The 16,208-nt window shown below is 46.0% G+C and overlaps 1 long non-coding RNA gene across 5 annotated transcripts in view; it reads right to left on the bottom strand.

The window, feature by feature from the left end:
* Positions 1 to 6,768, bottom strand: part of LOC134517470 (uncharacterized) — a 100,439-nt gene extending 93,671 nt beyond the window's left edge. For all 5 annotated transcript variants that reach the window (XR_010071631.1, XR_010071630.1, XR_010071633.1 and 2 more), the window contains exon 1: positions 6,617 to 6,768. This is a non-coding gene — a long non-coding RNA (uncharacterized LOC134517470). The remainder of the gene's footprint in view (positions 1 to 6,616) is intronic.
* Between the last annotated feature and the right edge of the window lie 9,440 nt (positions 6,769 to 16,208).

The raw sequence follows: 16,208 nt of genomic DNA, 5'->3' as shown, positions 1-16,208 counted from the left end.
TGTTTGATATTGTTTTTGCTGGGAGAGATTTCTAAATTACATTGTTAATCCCTCTTTGAAGGAAAGAAGCATTTGTTGTCTGTTTAAGAAAAGTGAACTTGTTAGGTGACATATTTTTTGATGATAGAGAAGTGCAAGCGCAAAATATGTTTCTCTCTGGGATCCCAAGTGAATGCTGAAACTTATTCCTCTGGACCAGGAAAAATAAGTAAACGCTTTGCTAAAGCAGCAACGAGAAACTCATCGCGATCACGTGGTTTAGGAGAGCCCTGTCCATCCTCACGCTGCTTTCTGTCTCTGGGCTCCCACCCTACTTGTACTTTAGTCTTTAAATTCTTCAGAGCACCAAGATACAATTTACTGCTGTTTAAACTGCACGTGACATTACAAGTAATGTCTCCACGCTTAACTAGGGACTGGCATAACATTAAAACCAAGGATCTAACTTGATCCTGTCAGAAAACACCTAAAATTTATAAAGCAAGTTAATGTTCTTTTCTCTGCTCTTTTGTGCGCTTGTACTGACGGTCTCGGGGCTAAGGAGCAGCTTCCTTTCAGTTTGTCCAACTCTTCAGAATTTAAGATCTCGCTATTTATCGTCACCGATATTGTGACTCTACTGACAGCGTACTGGGAGTGGGGAGCGACCTAAGGCGGCCCTTTTGACTGTGTGCAGCCCTGTGTGCCTGGAATGATCTCCCTTTTTCCCAACCACTTTACGTGGTCTGATCGAAGGCGTTACCCCTCCCCAAACGCTGCTTCTCTGACACCCGTGGACTAACAGCACAGCAGAGCTGCAACTCTACAGACAATTTCATTTTCCAAATACCTACTCAAATACCTGAGCTCCTAATGGTGTAACAGAATAGCTCATGCACATCTCCCCATAGAAGAGCATTCTTTGAAGAACATCTTTAAAAACATTTGCAAAATAGTTCTGCTTCCTTTAAAAAATAAAAATGCGCTTCTGGCATGTTTATTTTACCAGCTTGCTTGTTGGAATTCTAACATTGCATCAACACAACAGGACCTTCCAAAATTCGAGTTGCAAGGTTATACATTGCAAACAGCCTTCTGATACCAAGTGTCAAGCAACGAGCAGAAAGAAAGGAGAGACAGAACAAACAGGGAAGGTAACTATGTGGCCCAGGACCAGGACAGGAAACCCAACTGGAAAAACAAGCAGACAAGGAAAAGCAGCAAAGAATTAAACAAAGGATACGTGTGGGTGCCCTACCCAGCCTTTGAGAGCTCACCTGGCGCCCACCCGCCCCAGCTGGTATCTCCTCTTCGAGAAATGACTGTAGGTGCACCTCGGGGTTCCCCGGCTGGGTGCATGCAGCCTCAGAAACGCCTCGTACAGAAGAAGTACAAAGTCGGACAACGGTAATGCATATGAAAAAAGGACATATTCTCGCAATGAAAGAAAATGCTGGACTACAAGCACTTACCCTGGGTGTAAAAGTAGGCGCATTATTTCTGACTGGTGAGATGAAATACATGCCAGACCCATTAGCAAAGGAACACATTACGTGGTCAGTCATCTCTTGTCATGGTCCCACCACAAGCTACGTGTACGTGTTCTATCCACGGGTGCAAAGTTGGTTGTTGGTGCTACTACTGACCTTAGTCACTACGTTCATTTCTAAACAGCTCTTCTGGCAGAAAAATGGTATTTTTCCCCCAAAACATCCATGCAACTAATACCAATCATGCAGAAATAAATGCTGAAGAACAGCCAGCACCATAAGGATTTATCAGCTATGTTTGTATTTCACACTCTGTTTGTAGAAAGAGCTGAGCTTTCACATAAAGCAAAAGAACAGAGATCAGGCACGTCACAGGCAACAGCAATACAAGGTTTCCTGCCCGCTTGTTCTCTGCCGTTATTAGAGCATGGACCTCAAGAGATGGAGATGGGCAGCTCAGTCTCCATGGCCCACTAGTCCTTTTTTCTCCTTCCTCTGGTTATGACACCAGACACCAAGTAAAACCAATGGCTTTAAAGACAACGGGTATTTCAGCAAGAGATGAACGAGTCTTCTGAGCTATCACATCATGAAAAAGGCATTTCACAGGAAGGGTCAAAACCAGGACTTTGCAAATACCCATGGAAGTTCTATCACATTGAGTTAGCTAATGAACTTGCAGAGACGCTAGCAGCAGAGTCACATCACCTGACTTTAAGCCCATAATTCAGTCAGATAATCTCAGCTACCCCTTCATACTCACAAGCTTCTCCACAGAATAAATCAAGGCACTGAAGCCCTGTTCCATAGGGTCAGCCAGGAACTTCTCTCCTCCGACTGCTGAGGAAATATAAAGTGACTGAGTAACTTCACCAGCGGAGAGAGGTGCCTAAAGCCAGGGTATAAATACCTCCCCAAGGTTGAGTACTTTTAGAAATGTGCTGCTAGAACTATTCATTCTAAAAAATGACAGCTTCAAGTTCTTATTGTCACTTGCTATTTAGCATGGTGCTATGATGGTTCCTCTTTCACCCCCAGGATTTAGTGGAAGTTGCTTTGTTTTTCCTTCGGACAAGAATTTTCTCTTTCCTAAGTCTGCCCCCACTTTTGCTACAAATGCAGATGAAGAGCTCTCTGGCTGCAGAAAGTCACATTGGATAGAGATTGAAAGGACCTGGTACAGTTTGCAAAGAAAGAAATTTACATCTCCTCGCACCAGCCAGTGCTGAAGAAAACCTTCTCAAAGGGAGACAAATCTCGAGCGACGCAGACTGTAGAACAGAGATCTCCGTTGTAAAGCACAGGTTCAGTGACATGCACTGCAGCAGAGACAGCTCAGTGGAAATCCATCAGAAAAGAGGGCTTTCTCCTCTGCCTGGTTCCATTCAGGTCAATAGATTGCGGGGAGCAGGACGTGGAAGGGAGGAGATGCTGTTATCCCACCTTACAGACACAAAGCCAAGTGAAAAGTCCGGGGTCACACAAAGACTGCCGCAGCACAGGCAGCACTACACCTTGGAGCCCGACGGCCGTGCTCCAAGTACCGGATCGTTCTTCCTCTCCTGAATTCTCCCGGACCTCCATGCGCCCTTGCGCAGTCACACTCGTCGGTGTGCGCTAGACCAGCCTGCGTAGGGCAGGTCTCATCGCCTTCGTTTTCTCTGCAGGGCAGATTACCCTGACGGTAGCGAGAGAAGAAACCCTGTGTCAGGTCTGCCTCTAAGCTGCCTGAAATGAAACAGCACAAGAGGAAAGCATCGCTACGTACGCTTTAAGGACCCCGGGGGGTTACCGTGCCTTCCAACAACACCCTCTCCCGGCAATTTCTCAAGCACAGTGAGCATGACCACTACTCGGTGCTTTGCGCGTAAGCCAACGCCAAGAAAGCGTTAGTCATGCTACTGACACGACTAGTGCTTTGGAGGGATCCTTGAACACAGCTACGTCTCCTGTTGGTTAATGGGGGCTTTGAGAAATTGCTCATCTTGGCTGGTATAAAAACAAGCATTCATGGAATGGGAACCTTCCCCCTTTAGCTGAAAAGCTCGATGGAAGCAGAAGGTTACTTCGTGTTTGACACTGTTTAGCTAAGCGTGGCAGTGAGTGAAGCTTTCTCCCCCTTTACAGAGCTCGGTATTTAGATGCGCTCTCTTTTGCGCTAAAAATAACAAAGGGAGTATTTGGAAGAAATCGGAATAGATGAACTGATACATTATTGATAGAAGCTTCGAGCAACCTGCCACTGTGTTTTGTAACATGGTTCAATCTCAATTTTTAATGAAGCAACCTCTGAAAATCTGATGGGGTGAAAAACATGACCTCTCAATGATACGGTAGGCAAAAGCTCCCACCACACAGCTGAGCTGCCCCCTTTCACAGCCCAGCGGAGTTTTACCTCAACCTGACCCTACCGTTTACAGGCAGAAGGGACAATACGCTGACTCAGACAGGAAAGGTGGCATTAGAGAGATGCACAGCTCTGAAAGGCGCCTAAACAAACCAGCCTTCTCTCCTATTGTGCCCAGTTTCCATCACGTGCGTACTGACTAATACTCCATCCTATTGGAAACACACCTCCAATTCGTTGAGAACGTGTTTACTAAAACATCATTTGTAAAGAAAAATCCACGGAAATCTTGCCATTAATTGCACCAGGAGCAGAATAGCATGACAAGGAGGTACACACGGAATAGCCAGAAAAGACCAGCAGAAACAGGTTTTAAAACATATGAGCGTGGGATTAAGAGCCAGTTCTGGAGCATTTGTTCTCGATAACGCAAGAACAGAGAACTTTATGCAAGTGGGTTTTGTATGGGGTTAACTCTTTGTCTAAAATAATTATTCCAGTGTCGTTTTGACTGTGGCTGTGGCCTTATTCCCTGTGGCTGCGATAACATCCTCAAGCTGCAATCAGAGAAACTGCTCGTCCTTCTTCTGTCTCCATTTTCTCAAATCTAGAAAGAAAGCACATATAACCCTCCTTCATTCAATTACCCTCAAATCTGCTAATGAACCAACAAAATACTAACTCTTAACAAAATACTAACTCTTCCACTATGAAGACTGGCTAATTTATAGTTGCTGCCCCGCACGCAAAATGGCATTCACTGGCCTGGAGTAAAGCAACGTTGATGATAAAAAGGTGACAATAATGGGATTACATTCAAGCGTTCACTACTCAGAATAAGGAAATAATTCATGGAAAATGCTTTCATAAAATTAATTATAAATGTGTTCATATGTCAGGGAGATAAGTATAAATGATTTCGCAACACCGTATGTAAAAGAGAGAAGCTTGACAACACACTTCACAGAGAACATTAAGTCGCAAATACGGTCCTGTATATAGTAAAAGCCAAATTTTTCCCCTAGCATTCATGAATCAACTCTAACGAAGGTGGTGGAGTCACACCTGCAGATTCCAAGAGGGAGCCGGCTGTACGTGGCTCCACCTGCCCACACAAACCGTCCGTGTTCAGTTCATGTTCTCAGAGGCACCAGGGGTTGGTATCATAGTGCAGAATCGCTGATTTGTCTTCAATGCAATTTTTAGCTCTTCGATCACCATTTTTTTAATTCTTTAACATATATTATTGCCTTTCGGAACGGAACTATATGTTTCTATATTGTGCCAGTCTTTAGAGAAAAGTTAGAAATCATACGGAGCATTCCCTGGCTCTTCATAAGTGAAATTGCTAAGGTACAACGACAACATACCGTAACCCTCCCATCTTGTAATTCATGAGTGTGAAAGGGTATTCCTAACACAGTACTCAAAGAGCGTCGCTTGTTATCAGTAATCACTTCCCAAGGAAAAGGGGAAAAGATAGGGAGAAAAGGAGTGCAACAATACTTGGCACTGGAGAAAAAAATAAGAAAGAAAATGTCAAAATTAGAGCCTTTATCTCCTCTGAGTTATACTACTCTCAATCCAGCATGAGCAGAGGGACTTTTGCTAAGTGTTGTGTTCAGAAATCACCTGGCTCTCCAAAGTGACCTACATTCAAAGTCATGCTTAATCACAAGACCCCTCTTCTTGCCAGGCTTCTGAGCTCAGTTCCAGCAGGATATCTTTTCTTTCTACAATTTGTTTTAACCACTACATGTATTCGCCTCTTTGGTTGGGATTCACAGCCATCTCTAAATATTAAGCACTAAATTAAAACTCTTGTTTTTCTCTCTAGCAGAATGGAAGAATGACCTTGCGATCAAAAGGGCTGGACTAGGATTCCAAACTCTGGGTTTAATTCCTCACTTCCACACAGGATCCTTGCATGACTTCAGACAAATCACCTACCAAATCTCTCTCCACTTCAATTTCTTGTTATAAAACGGGGATAAACATTATGTTATCCGTGAAGACATGCCACAAAGCTTTGTACGGCCTCTGGCTGCCCAGTGCAATGGTATCTCAAAGACAGTGGCAGGCTGCAATGATGACTTGGATTCCCGTCCTGGAAGCTGTCCCACATACCTTGCGAGAAAGCTTAGGCCTGCTACAAAATCAGTTTACATGATTCCCTTCAACCAGAAGGAGATAACAGGAACAAAACGGGAGCTGGAGTAAGCCCCTCGAACCCACTGGAGCCGGCAGAGCAAGATGTGCCACCCACACACAACCGCTTGGGTACCAGCACCGCTCTGCAGCGGTCTCATCGCTGTCACGGTTCACAGTGACTGCCCCCCACCAAAAATGCTTTGGTTTTAGCAAGGGACCCCACCATTTGGTACGGCCCCTTAGCATTAGAGTGTTACAGCAGCAAAAGTTGGCTCAAGCTTGAAATAAATCTCACCAGAAATGGCCCCAGAGGGAAAATCTGTGTCCCCTAGAAACCTCACCAGGAGGCCTGGCTGCTCCCACAGCCCGTGCCCTCCATGAGTGACACGGGGCCGCCTCCCAGGACAGTTCGTGGTGGCACGGACGGCTGAGCAGGAGCCAGGGCGGTGGGGTGAATGCCGCCGCTCCAGAAGCCGGGCTCTGGGCTTTGCTCCCCCTCCCCTGCTGCTTTCAGAGGGTTAACGTTCTCACAATCAGATACGGGACCAATCTAGAGTTTCAGGCCCACAGTCCGCCCGGCAGCTTGAAGCGAGGGAGTTAAGCACGATGCCCCTGATAATTTGTGTGTTTCTCATGCAGTTCTGTTTACCTCAGAGAATAGCTCAGATTCATGTGGTGGCTCATCTGTTTGTTTCCCAGGAGTGTCCTCCTCATCAGGTACAAATGACTTGTTGTTTCCCCGTCCCGTCTGCCTCCTTGGTGACGGATAGATGAGAACCGTTCCCTGTGCGCTGGGACTCTAACGTGATCTGGGTCGCGCTTGTGGCAGGCGGGGGCGGCGGGGGGAGAGGAGTGCCGGGACGGGGCAGTTAACGCTATGAGAACTACAATCCCTTTGTAGACGAGCGTGTTTGTGTGCGTTTCCAACCCCGCCGCAATCGGCTGCCAGCTGCTTCGCCATCCCCGAGTCAGGGGAACAATGGCCCAGGAGCAACGCTGGCAGCAGAGACAGGTCTAAAAATAGATCTTCGGAGGGCTAAAATTGGTGGGGGTGGGGGGGGCACGTTATTTGATTGTTTGTAGTAACAGGTTTATTTTCTGCAAAGTGAAAAGTCACCACGTTTATTGCCTTGGACTGCAGGAGCACTCCTGGAGGCCGGATTCTGCCCTCACTCAGAGAGCAACGGGGAGGCACCAATCCACCCCTGTTACTTATGTACATTAGGCAACATATTACCCAAGTCACAATCCACGGCTTTGCTGGATGCCTGCCTGATGACAGAAGATGCAGTGGTATTTATAAAGCCGGCCTCCATTCCCTTTCACTTTTTCTTTAGACACTCATTTTTATAGGCAGTCTTAATTTGGCTGTTGCAGTTCAGCAGGGATCACATGAGCATTTTTTCTTTTGATTCCCATAGTTTCAGATGCCCTGAACTCCATTCAAATTCAAGTCCAAGCACAGAGAAGCCAAGTTTCACCAGGACTATGACTGAAATCAGACATTTCTGGGAACATCATAGTTTCTACAGAAAACCTCAAACTGACCCCATTTCTGTCACATCTGGCTAGAGATTCATCAAAAAAGTTCACAAACTCCTTAACAAACCTGAGTAAAAGCTCAGTCTTGGCTCTTAATGATATCCACAAGTCGTGTTGCTGACAGCAGAGGCAGCAGGATTGGGATCCCAGTTAATTAACCTCCACGTTTTACACTGTGTGCAGAAAACATTTCACACAATTCCACTTGTCTCAATCAACCGGCTCAATTAATAAAAACAGGTCTGGGAAGATGCTCCCACTGGAGTTTTGGCAGCATCTTTGGCTTGCCTGTGTTCTCCACTTGTGTGACTGGGAGGAAATCCTGTTGATTTCATTTTCATCTTTCTCTCTCAATTTGAAAATAGAATCTATGATTTTCCATCATTTCCACTTAGATAGAAATATGTTGTGAAAGGTAATTTTATTGCTGAGAAATAATCTTCCTAATGTCAGCCATTATTTCACTCTCAGTGTGACAACTAGGGTAAGTGTTGGAAATCACTGTATGTTTCAGCTAAAGTATCTTGACAACACAAACGAAGAAGAAAAAGGTAGTCTTTTTGTTAATGAAAACTGCACTGTTATTTTGGTCTATAATGGAGAGATTCATGTAAATGATTGCCTGTCGTCTATACTAAAGAAAAATACCAAAAAAAAAAAATTCAGCAAGCAGGAGAAGCGGTTTCCTTCCTTCCTCCTTGAATTTACTCTTATCATCTTTACTGTAATCAGCCCTTTCACAACATTCTGCCTCTGATGTAATGCTCATTGACTCCCTTAGTAAAATAAATCAAAATCTGTCACCAGACCGGGGCAATAACCTTTGCAAAAACTAGGGAAACTACTGCAATTCTAGCCATTTGCTGTTATGAGTAAACATTATCCTATTTATAGATCTATAGGCATTTGGTATGTAATATTATACAGTACAATCCCCTAGCCCATGCCTCACAACCACCTTTATGTCAATTGAGAGTGGAGGATTCCTTCCTTTGGGGACGGGGGACAGATGATATCTCCTACTGCTGTCGTCCCTCAGGGCTCCTCTCCAGCGCCACATTTCTCCCCTTCCTCCACTGCACCTGCAGACAAAAGAGCTGTCCTCCCATGCCGGCAGTGCAGAATCCGAGCTTAGGGACAGGGAGACAGAAACACGTTGATAAAGATGCAATATTTGATGGGGTTTGCCCAACTTGAAAGTTGGAGAAAGAAGAAATTTTCCGATTTTTTGCTGACCTGTTCCCCCTCCATACCAAGTGAACAAGGACATTTTTGCTAACTCCCTAACCTAGTTTCCAATTAGCTTTAGCAATCAGGTCTGCAAAGTCATAGAATCACAGAATGGTTTGGGTGGGAAGGGACCTTAAAGGCCACCCAGTGCCACCCCCTGCCCTGGGCAGGGACACCTCCCACCAGCCCGGGCTGCTCCAAGCCCCGTCCAACCCGACCTTGAACCCCTCCAGGGATGGGGAAGGCCAAGCAGCAGAGAGGGTTATGAGAGAACTGAAACCACAAGTGGGCTGTCAGGGGGTAAAACAGAACTCTGCAGCATCTTCAGTATCTCAGCGCTCTGGCTGCTTCCTGTGGCCACTACTGCTCTCGGTAATTTATTCATGTCTTAAAATTCTAGGCCATCAGATCTGCCCTTTGCAATCATATTACAATCTCTTAAATTTACGCTTTGCATTCAACAGAGAATCTCTGATGAAGTTTTTCAGCTTGATTTTCCAACTATCTGGAAACTCCAGATAGTACTTCAAGCAGATGGAATATGTGAAAATTTTGCTTCTCAGATTTATAGCTCAAAATGATGAATGCTGGTATTACATTTGGGCAAAGCTTACTCACACAAATAGTCTTTTCTCATGGAAATAGCTTCACTTAAGAGGGAGTGAGCAAAGAATTTGCCGAATTGGATGAGAATTCCCTGAATCTATTCCTGGTACAGATCTAGCTTGCTTTTCACTGCCTGATGAAGAAAAACAAGCAAAAACAAAACAAGGAACACTTCTAGAATTTTAAGAGATTGAGGGACACAGAGTGCTGGACGGCGGTGAGTGCCTCCACTGCAGTTCTGTAGAGCAGCAAGAAGTCCCAGGTCCCTTGAGTTCAGCTCGGTGATCCTGAGTTGCCCCCTGGGGAAAAGATAGAGCAAACCACTCCGGCTTAGCTCCCCACCGAACCATGCTGCAAATATATATGTTACCTATGAAAAGCACAACGTAGGACAATTAAAATGCAGTAATGTCATATGATTAGTGTGGAGCAGCTCTGCTGGCAGCTTGTTGACGAGGGTAAAGCTGCCAGGCCCCTACTTTGCTTTCCAGCCGCCACTTTGTTGCTGGGGCAGTCAAAGATAGGGGGCAGCTTCACCAGGTGAGGGAGGGAAACTGAGATTTGTGCCCTGATTCTTCTTAAGCCGTTTCCATAGGGTTTTCTTTCTTACATGCAAAACAAAAGCACACCATCTGAAAAACATTGGGCAACAACCCGGGAGCACTTCCCCACCTCAGGCAGTTGCACGGGGAGAGGCTCCACTGTGCCCTACCAAGACGGTTTCCCCTTCTTCTGTGTTACTGCAGCAGTGTTAGGCGCCAGGCAGGGATCTTGTTACCCTTTACCAGCTGTAGTCTTTTACCCGTCAAAGTCTTGCAACCGATTCATTTGTCTACGCTAATTTTAAAAGCAGCGATGACCCCTTCCTTCAAAGCACGACCCTTCCTAATTGAAGAACTATGAAACGCCTGGCAGGACTGAACACTACTCCTCCTGCACAGAAACGAACATTAAGAGATCTTCCGTAAGCTGTCACAGTCTGCTGATGTCCAGAAGGTTTCCTAAGGCCCCAAAAGTAAAAGTCTGAATCTCTACCTCTGCCCAAACACGCACATGGCTCCTGAGCTCAGGAGTGGCCTAACAGATAGGGAATTTCCCATAGAAATAAGAATTTCTAACAGAGACAGGTAAAGATCCACCGTTGGCCTCAGGCTGTTTTCCAGCATCAACAGGCCGCTTCTGCAGGGACATGTATCTACATCGGGGCAGCTTTCGTAACAGGAACGGAACAACAAGACACAGAAGCCTCCCCCGAAGCGAGATGTTTGCAGAGGGCCGAGACATCCCTCCCACGGGTGCACCCACACGACGTCCCTCGACCCATCTGTCCTCCGCAGCCCCCTGGAGCTGCCTGCCCGGGAGCTGAGCCCCTCCGCTCAGTGCTGCCGGCGCGCACACAGTCGCCTGCCTGCAGTCCGAGTGTAGGGAAACATAACCGATTTGCTCTTACCCAATTTAACCCAGGCATCCCAGCCTGAGGGAAAGGAAATCCGTTACTTCCAATCACTCAGGCTTCCTGCCCCGCTTCTGCTGTGGGCAGCATCCCCGTTCCCAAGCCGAAGGTGCTCCCTCTCTCTCCTCTCTGACCTGAAGCTTTTCAGAATCATAGAAGTGTCTGGCTTGGAAGGGACCTTTCAGATCACCGAGTCCAACCATCAACCTAAGACCGACAAAAACCACCGCTACCCCATGTCCCTCAGCACTATGTCTACCTGTCTTCTAAATACCTCCAGGGATGATGCCTCAACCACTTCCCTGGGCAGCCTGGTCCAACGCTTAATAACCCTTTCAGTGCTCTCACCAGTAAGAGATTGACCAAGGAATCAGCCTCAGATGGGGAGGCAATTCAGTCTTCCCACTAACCCTTCAGCAGCAGTAATTTTAGGGCACACGTGCCTCTGAAGAGACCCACAAACCAGAAATTATAGCTCCAGACAGAGCAGCACTGACCCATGCTTGTCCACGCATCACCGCCCAATTCCCCTGCTGGGGGAGAGGGAAAAAGAAGCTCAGCCTGTGAAACGACACTTGTGTGCACCGTACAGCAACAGGGTGGAAAGCCCTGAACCTGCACCAGAGGCGATTTACCGGCAGTTTCCAATTTAATTGCTGGGAAGGCAAAGAGCAGGTGGTGAGCAGCAACGGGCAGGACGTGCCACACCACGTCGTGCAGAGCCAGCATTCTCCTCAAAACCACCTGTGTTCCGTCCTCTTCACCACCGGGAGTATGGTAGGAAAACGGGCCGTGAAAGTGCATTCTCATGGCATCGTTGAGGAAAATGCAGATGTAAAGAAAACCATATTTCCAGAGACCTCCAGAAGCTGAGGTCTGGCCCTGCCACCCGCCTACAGGTGACTGATGTTAACTGGTGCAAAACCCACTCGTACCAGTAACGCACAACAAGGATTAATGAATTTTCATGCACAATTATGGCAGAAATTTAAACACAAATTTGCTCCTGCTTTCTATTAATAGCAAGCTCCCAGGCATTCTTGGGAGGTGAATTTAAACCCCAAACTCAGGCACTTGAGTGTGGCAAATGTTAAAGCAGCACGGACAAGGGCTGAGATACTCTGTACAGGAAAGTTCTTGGGTACTTAAGCCAGCAATGGAAAAGGCTTTCCCAAAATGTATTCACTGTTGCGATTAAGTGGTATTTCTTGAGGTTATATTATATAAGGAAGAAGGACAAGGGGAGCAAAGGCCTTAGCTCCCTTGGAAATTCCATGGGAATTAGGCACCCAGCATCATGCTCTGAAAGGTCTTACTTCAGTTCTTTTTCAGCCTCTTGGGATTTTTTTTTTTTAAAATATATTTTGAAAAACAACAGCCTTGTTTACAAACCCTGCCCGGGGGGGGGGCAGCTGTTTCCTTCAGATTAGGAGCACAGAAAAACCTCCAACACCGCCCTGCCTGAGACAAAATCTCTTTCTGCTCAAGATCCTTGCACCAGGAGAGGTGGTTCCAGAGCGCGGGAGGCAGCAGACCCTCTGCCACCAGCCGGCCCCTGCAGCCCCCGTCAGCCCAAGGCGACCTGCTGGCGTTGGCAAAGCTGCCCTTCCGCGACTCACAAAAAAAATAAACCAAAATATATCCTATATATGATGACCCAAAACCCCTGAAAGGGTTTGGGGACCCTTTTTAGGGACAAAAAGGGGTTTTAGGGACAAAGGATTACTATTCACTACTTGTTTATATAAAATCCAAGCTCACGCAGTTCATACTCATCCATATACAATGGAACGTAATTGCAGGGAGCAACTGCCTTATTTTTTCATGAGGCGTGTTTATGTGTGGGTGGGTAATGGGAATAGCAATGGGTTGGTTGGGCTTGGTAATAGAATACTTCGCAGGTATGGCAAAAGAACTAAAACACAGCAATCACCAAGGTCAGCCTGCTGTTCCTCAGAACAAGGTCTTTGTAAGCCACCCAAGACCCGAAAAGCAAGCGAGAGTGTGTGGCACCTGCGTGGATGCGGAACGGCGGGACTATTTCAGGACGGGTATTAGTTCAGCATCTAAGAAACAGGGCAGCGCTTTGGCCTGGGACATCTGGGTGCTACTGGAGTCTTACCAGTTGAAAAAGTCACAATCTGCTCACAGGCAAAGTGTGACCAGGAAAATAAGCTAATTTTTACAGTAAATAACTTACGGCAAATTATTTGCTCAATGTCATACAGGGCCTTGCCTGTTCAAACCTTACAGATTGGCAATACTTTGTGGTCTCTGCAGAGTCTTCAAATCCACTACCACAACTGGGTTTTGGTTTTAAAAAAAAAAAAGAAAAGAAAAAGAAAAAAAAGAGGGAGAGAGGGTTTTTTTTCCCTTTTTTTTTTTCAGAATTAGCCGTTTTCTTTGAAGGGAAAACAAAGCTAACAGGTTTGAAGGAAGGAGTTTTCACATTCTTTTTAGAAAGTCTATTTATGAGGAAGAAAAACCTACTTTTCAAGTCTATACTTAAACTTGAAAGAGGACTGTTGCCTAAAACTAGCCATTTGCCTACTTTCTCATGCTAATGTCCTGTTTATAATTGACACCTTCACGGCCTACTGCTATATCAATTTCACTTCCCCAGAGAAAGAAAAACCAGATCCTGTGACTAGTGCACTGGATTGATGATCTAGCCTAATGCTGACAGATAAATGCACTAATTTTCTTCTGTGGTTGGCTCCACATTGCGGAGTAAATCTGCTTCTAACAACTGCCTCAATAGGCTCTGTAACCTGTCCAAAAGATGATGTCAAGTGCTACAAGGGCCTAGGGCTAGTATGGCAGGTAAGAGTTACCACCGGGATAAAGTTACAGGTGAGGGTTTGAATGGGAGGGTTATTTTAAACGAAAGCCTGGCTGGAAATACAGGTTGCTTTATAAAAAGTTGAAAGAGTAGAGAAATAAAGAGCAACTTATATAATTTTTTAGTCTATGTCTTCACTCGGAAAATCAGCACGTTCTTACCAGAAGTCAGCTGAGGGGTTGCACCCCCCACGAAATCCCCAGGGTTGGTTACGCTGGGTATAGTGGTGGCGCGGAGAGGGATGCGCCTTGCCCTGCCTGTGCTGGGTCCGGTGGCAGCACAGGCTCTGGGCTCCCGTGGAGCACCAGGGCCGTCCCTAACCCAGGCGCAGAGCACGAGCCTCAAGAGCATTCCCTGCGCGCGGGAGGCTGCTGGGGGATACTGGTGCCTGCTCCCACCTCCTGCCTTGCAGGAAGCTCCAGCGCAGGCAGGTGCCAGGCTGACTCCGGGTCTGTGCGGTACAGACACTGGTGACTGTGTCCGTGGCTCCCTGGAGATATAAACTGCAGACACTGATGGAGAACCAGAGGCTCTGGGATTTTTTAAATTTAGTTCAAACGGTGGAGGGGAGGGGGGCAATGAAAAACAATTAACTATTTCTTTTTAATTCCATGCCAAATATTTGGGTCGTTTCTGAGAATGTCATCAGCATCTGCAGAGCCAGTACGGTACCAGCGTTGCTTTTCTCTTATTGGTTTTCTTGCTGAATTCCAGGATCACTACGCTGGTTGCTACCAATTTATAGCACTTCAATGTTCATTTATCATTTTGACCAAAAGAGCAACTTTGGTGGACGTTTATTGATTCCCTCTTTGGAAAAGATCACAAGCAATAGCTTTTTAAATAAAAAGGGTCTTTGGGTTACATGGATAACCCTGGCACTGAGGGACACGTCTCTGACTCTGCTCTCATGTCTAAAATGTTCAATCAGCTCCCACTCCCCCAACCTGAAACAAAAATAAAACCTCATTTTAATCACATCTTTTTCTCCTGATTTTCTCTCCCCACCTCCTGACCTTTCCATGTGAAGAGGATCACGCAGAACATTTCAGCTTTTCTTAGGCTAACTTTTGCTCACTTTGAATAGCACTTATATAGGTCAATAGCATCACTTCCCCTTTTGCCCCCCTCCCCATCACAGAAGAAATACAGGATCTGACCTCTTTAATGCCTCAGTTAACAGGATGCCTTCTTGTTTGTTTATGGCGCAGAAAGTTTGATATTTAAATGAAACAAAATATTCAGGAAAGAGACTGACCTTATAGTTTCTGGGTTTTGGGGGTTTTTTTCACGTTTGTCCAGCACCAAGCACAGCTGGCTCTGACTCAGGCTCCTCGCTGCTATTTCAGTATAGCACTAAGAGCAGGAGTACTCTGACCACCAACTACAGGATTAACAATGGTAGCTCTACCCTTGTTACAGAATACATGGAAAAAATATGCCATACTAATAGCGTGTACTACAGCACGCGCAAACCCGCCTGTACACTGCAGGTAAACTCCAGCTCACTGCTTCATTGCTACAGAAAAACGCCAAAAACGAAGCCAATGTCTGAACGCAGTGGGTCCCCAGTTCGGTCACATTCTAATATGTCATTGTTACGGTCACAAGGAGACAATAAAACACGTGTAGGAGGACACAGAGAGAAAATAGTCTTTGACAGCAATAACGGCGTACATATTTTGTGCACTTTCTGAAATTTTCTACAACAAATATATATTTCTCTTCTAGGTTGTTTTGGGTTTTTTTTTTTTCTTTTTCTATGCTAAATATTTCTGAATGCCCCCTTCCCTGAGCAGAGGAAGCTAAAAGTTTCGTTAACATTTCAGGCTGAGTGTTTATCTTTTAATTCTGTATGACTGTTCAGTGAATCCAATCCTGCTCCCACGGAAGTCTAATGAGAGTCTGGGTACTGCATTCCCCGGGAACTGGATGGAGCCTCCAACTCCTGACTTTGTGAGGCTTCAGCCATGCAAAACCCTGCTGGCACAAGTAACGCATGAGAGCAAAAATAAAAATTCTGCCTCTTTGAAACGTCTAACCACGGCTCGTTTGTTAATACAGTAGTTGAAAGGTGACAAAAAACACCCACTGATTCTGAAAAGTTTGGAAACAGGTATTATTTTTTGGACTGTAACGCCTTCGCTAGCTGTTAGCTTTGGAAATATTTAGACATAAATCAATTTTGTCCCAAAACAGAGGCCAACAGGAAGACTCGGCAGAAAGGGGACCGCGTCCTGCGCGGGGCTGTTTCAGCAGGGGGCGCCGCCGCCCCGCCGCCCAGCCGCCGCGGACAAAGGCGCGCTCCGCACAGCCCGCTCCGCGCTTCCACAAGCGCGCTTTAATCGCATCGCAGACATTATGGGGTTTAATTTTTTTTATAGTAGCGGGACTTCGATAATCGGCCACGTTATTAACCAGTTTGTACACGGCGCCTTCGCATCATCGAGCTCTGACTGGCTCATTAAAAATAGCCTGCACTGAGTTAGCAGTTCTCATCACAACAGCTCAAGGAGGCTGTATTTGGGAATTATGCTGCTGAATTAGCACAACAAATACGGAATAATA

The sequence above is a fragment of the Chroicocephalus ridibundus genome, chromosome 6 (assembly GCF_963924245.1).
Source record: "Chroicocephalus ridibundus chromosome 6, bChrRid1.1, whole genome shotgun sequence".
In the NCBI taxonomy this organism is placed as follows: Eukaryota; Metazoa; Chordata; class Aves; order Charadriiformes; family Laridae; genus Chroicocephalus; species Chroicocephalus ridibundus.
The sequence above is the reverse complement of the archived record's forward strand: the minus strand, read 5'-3'. Positions and strand labels throughout refer to the sequence as shown.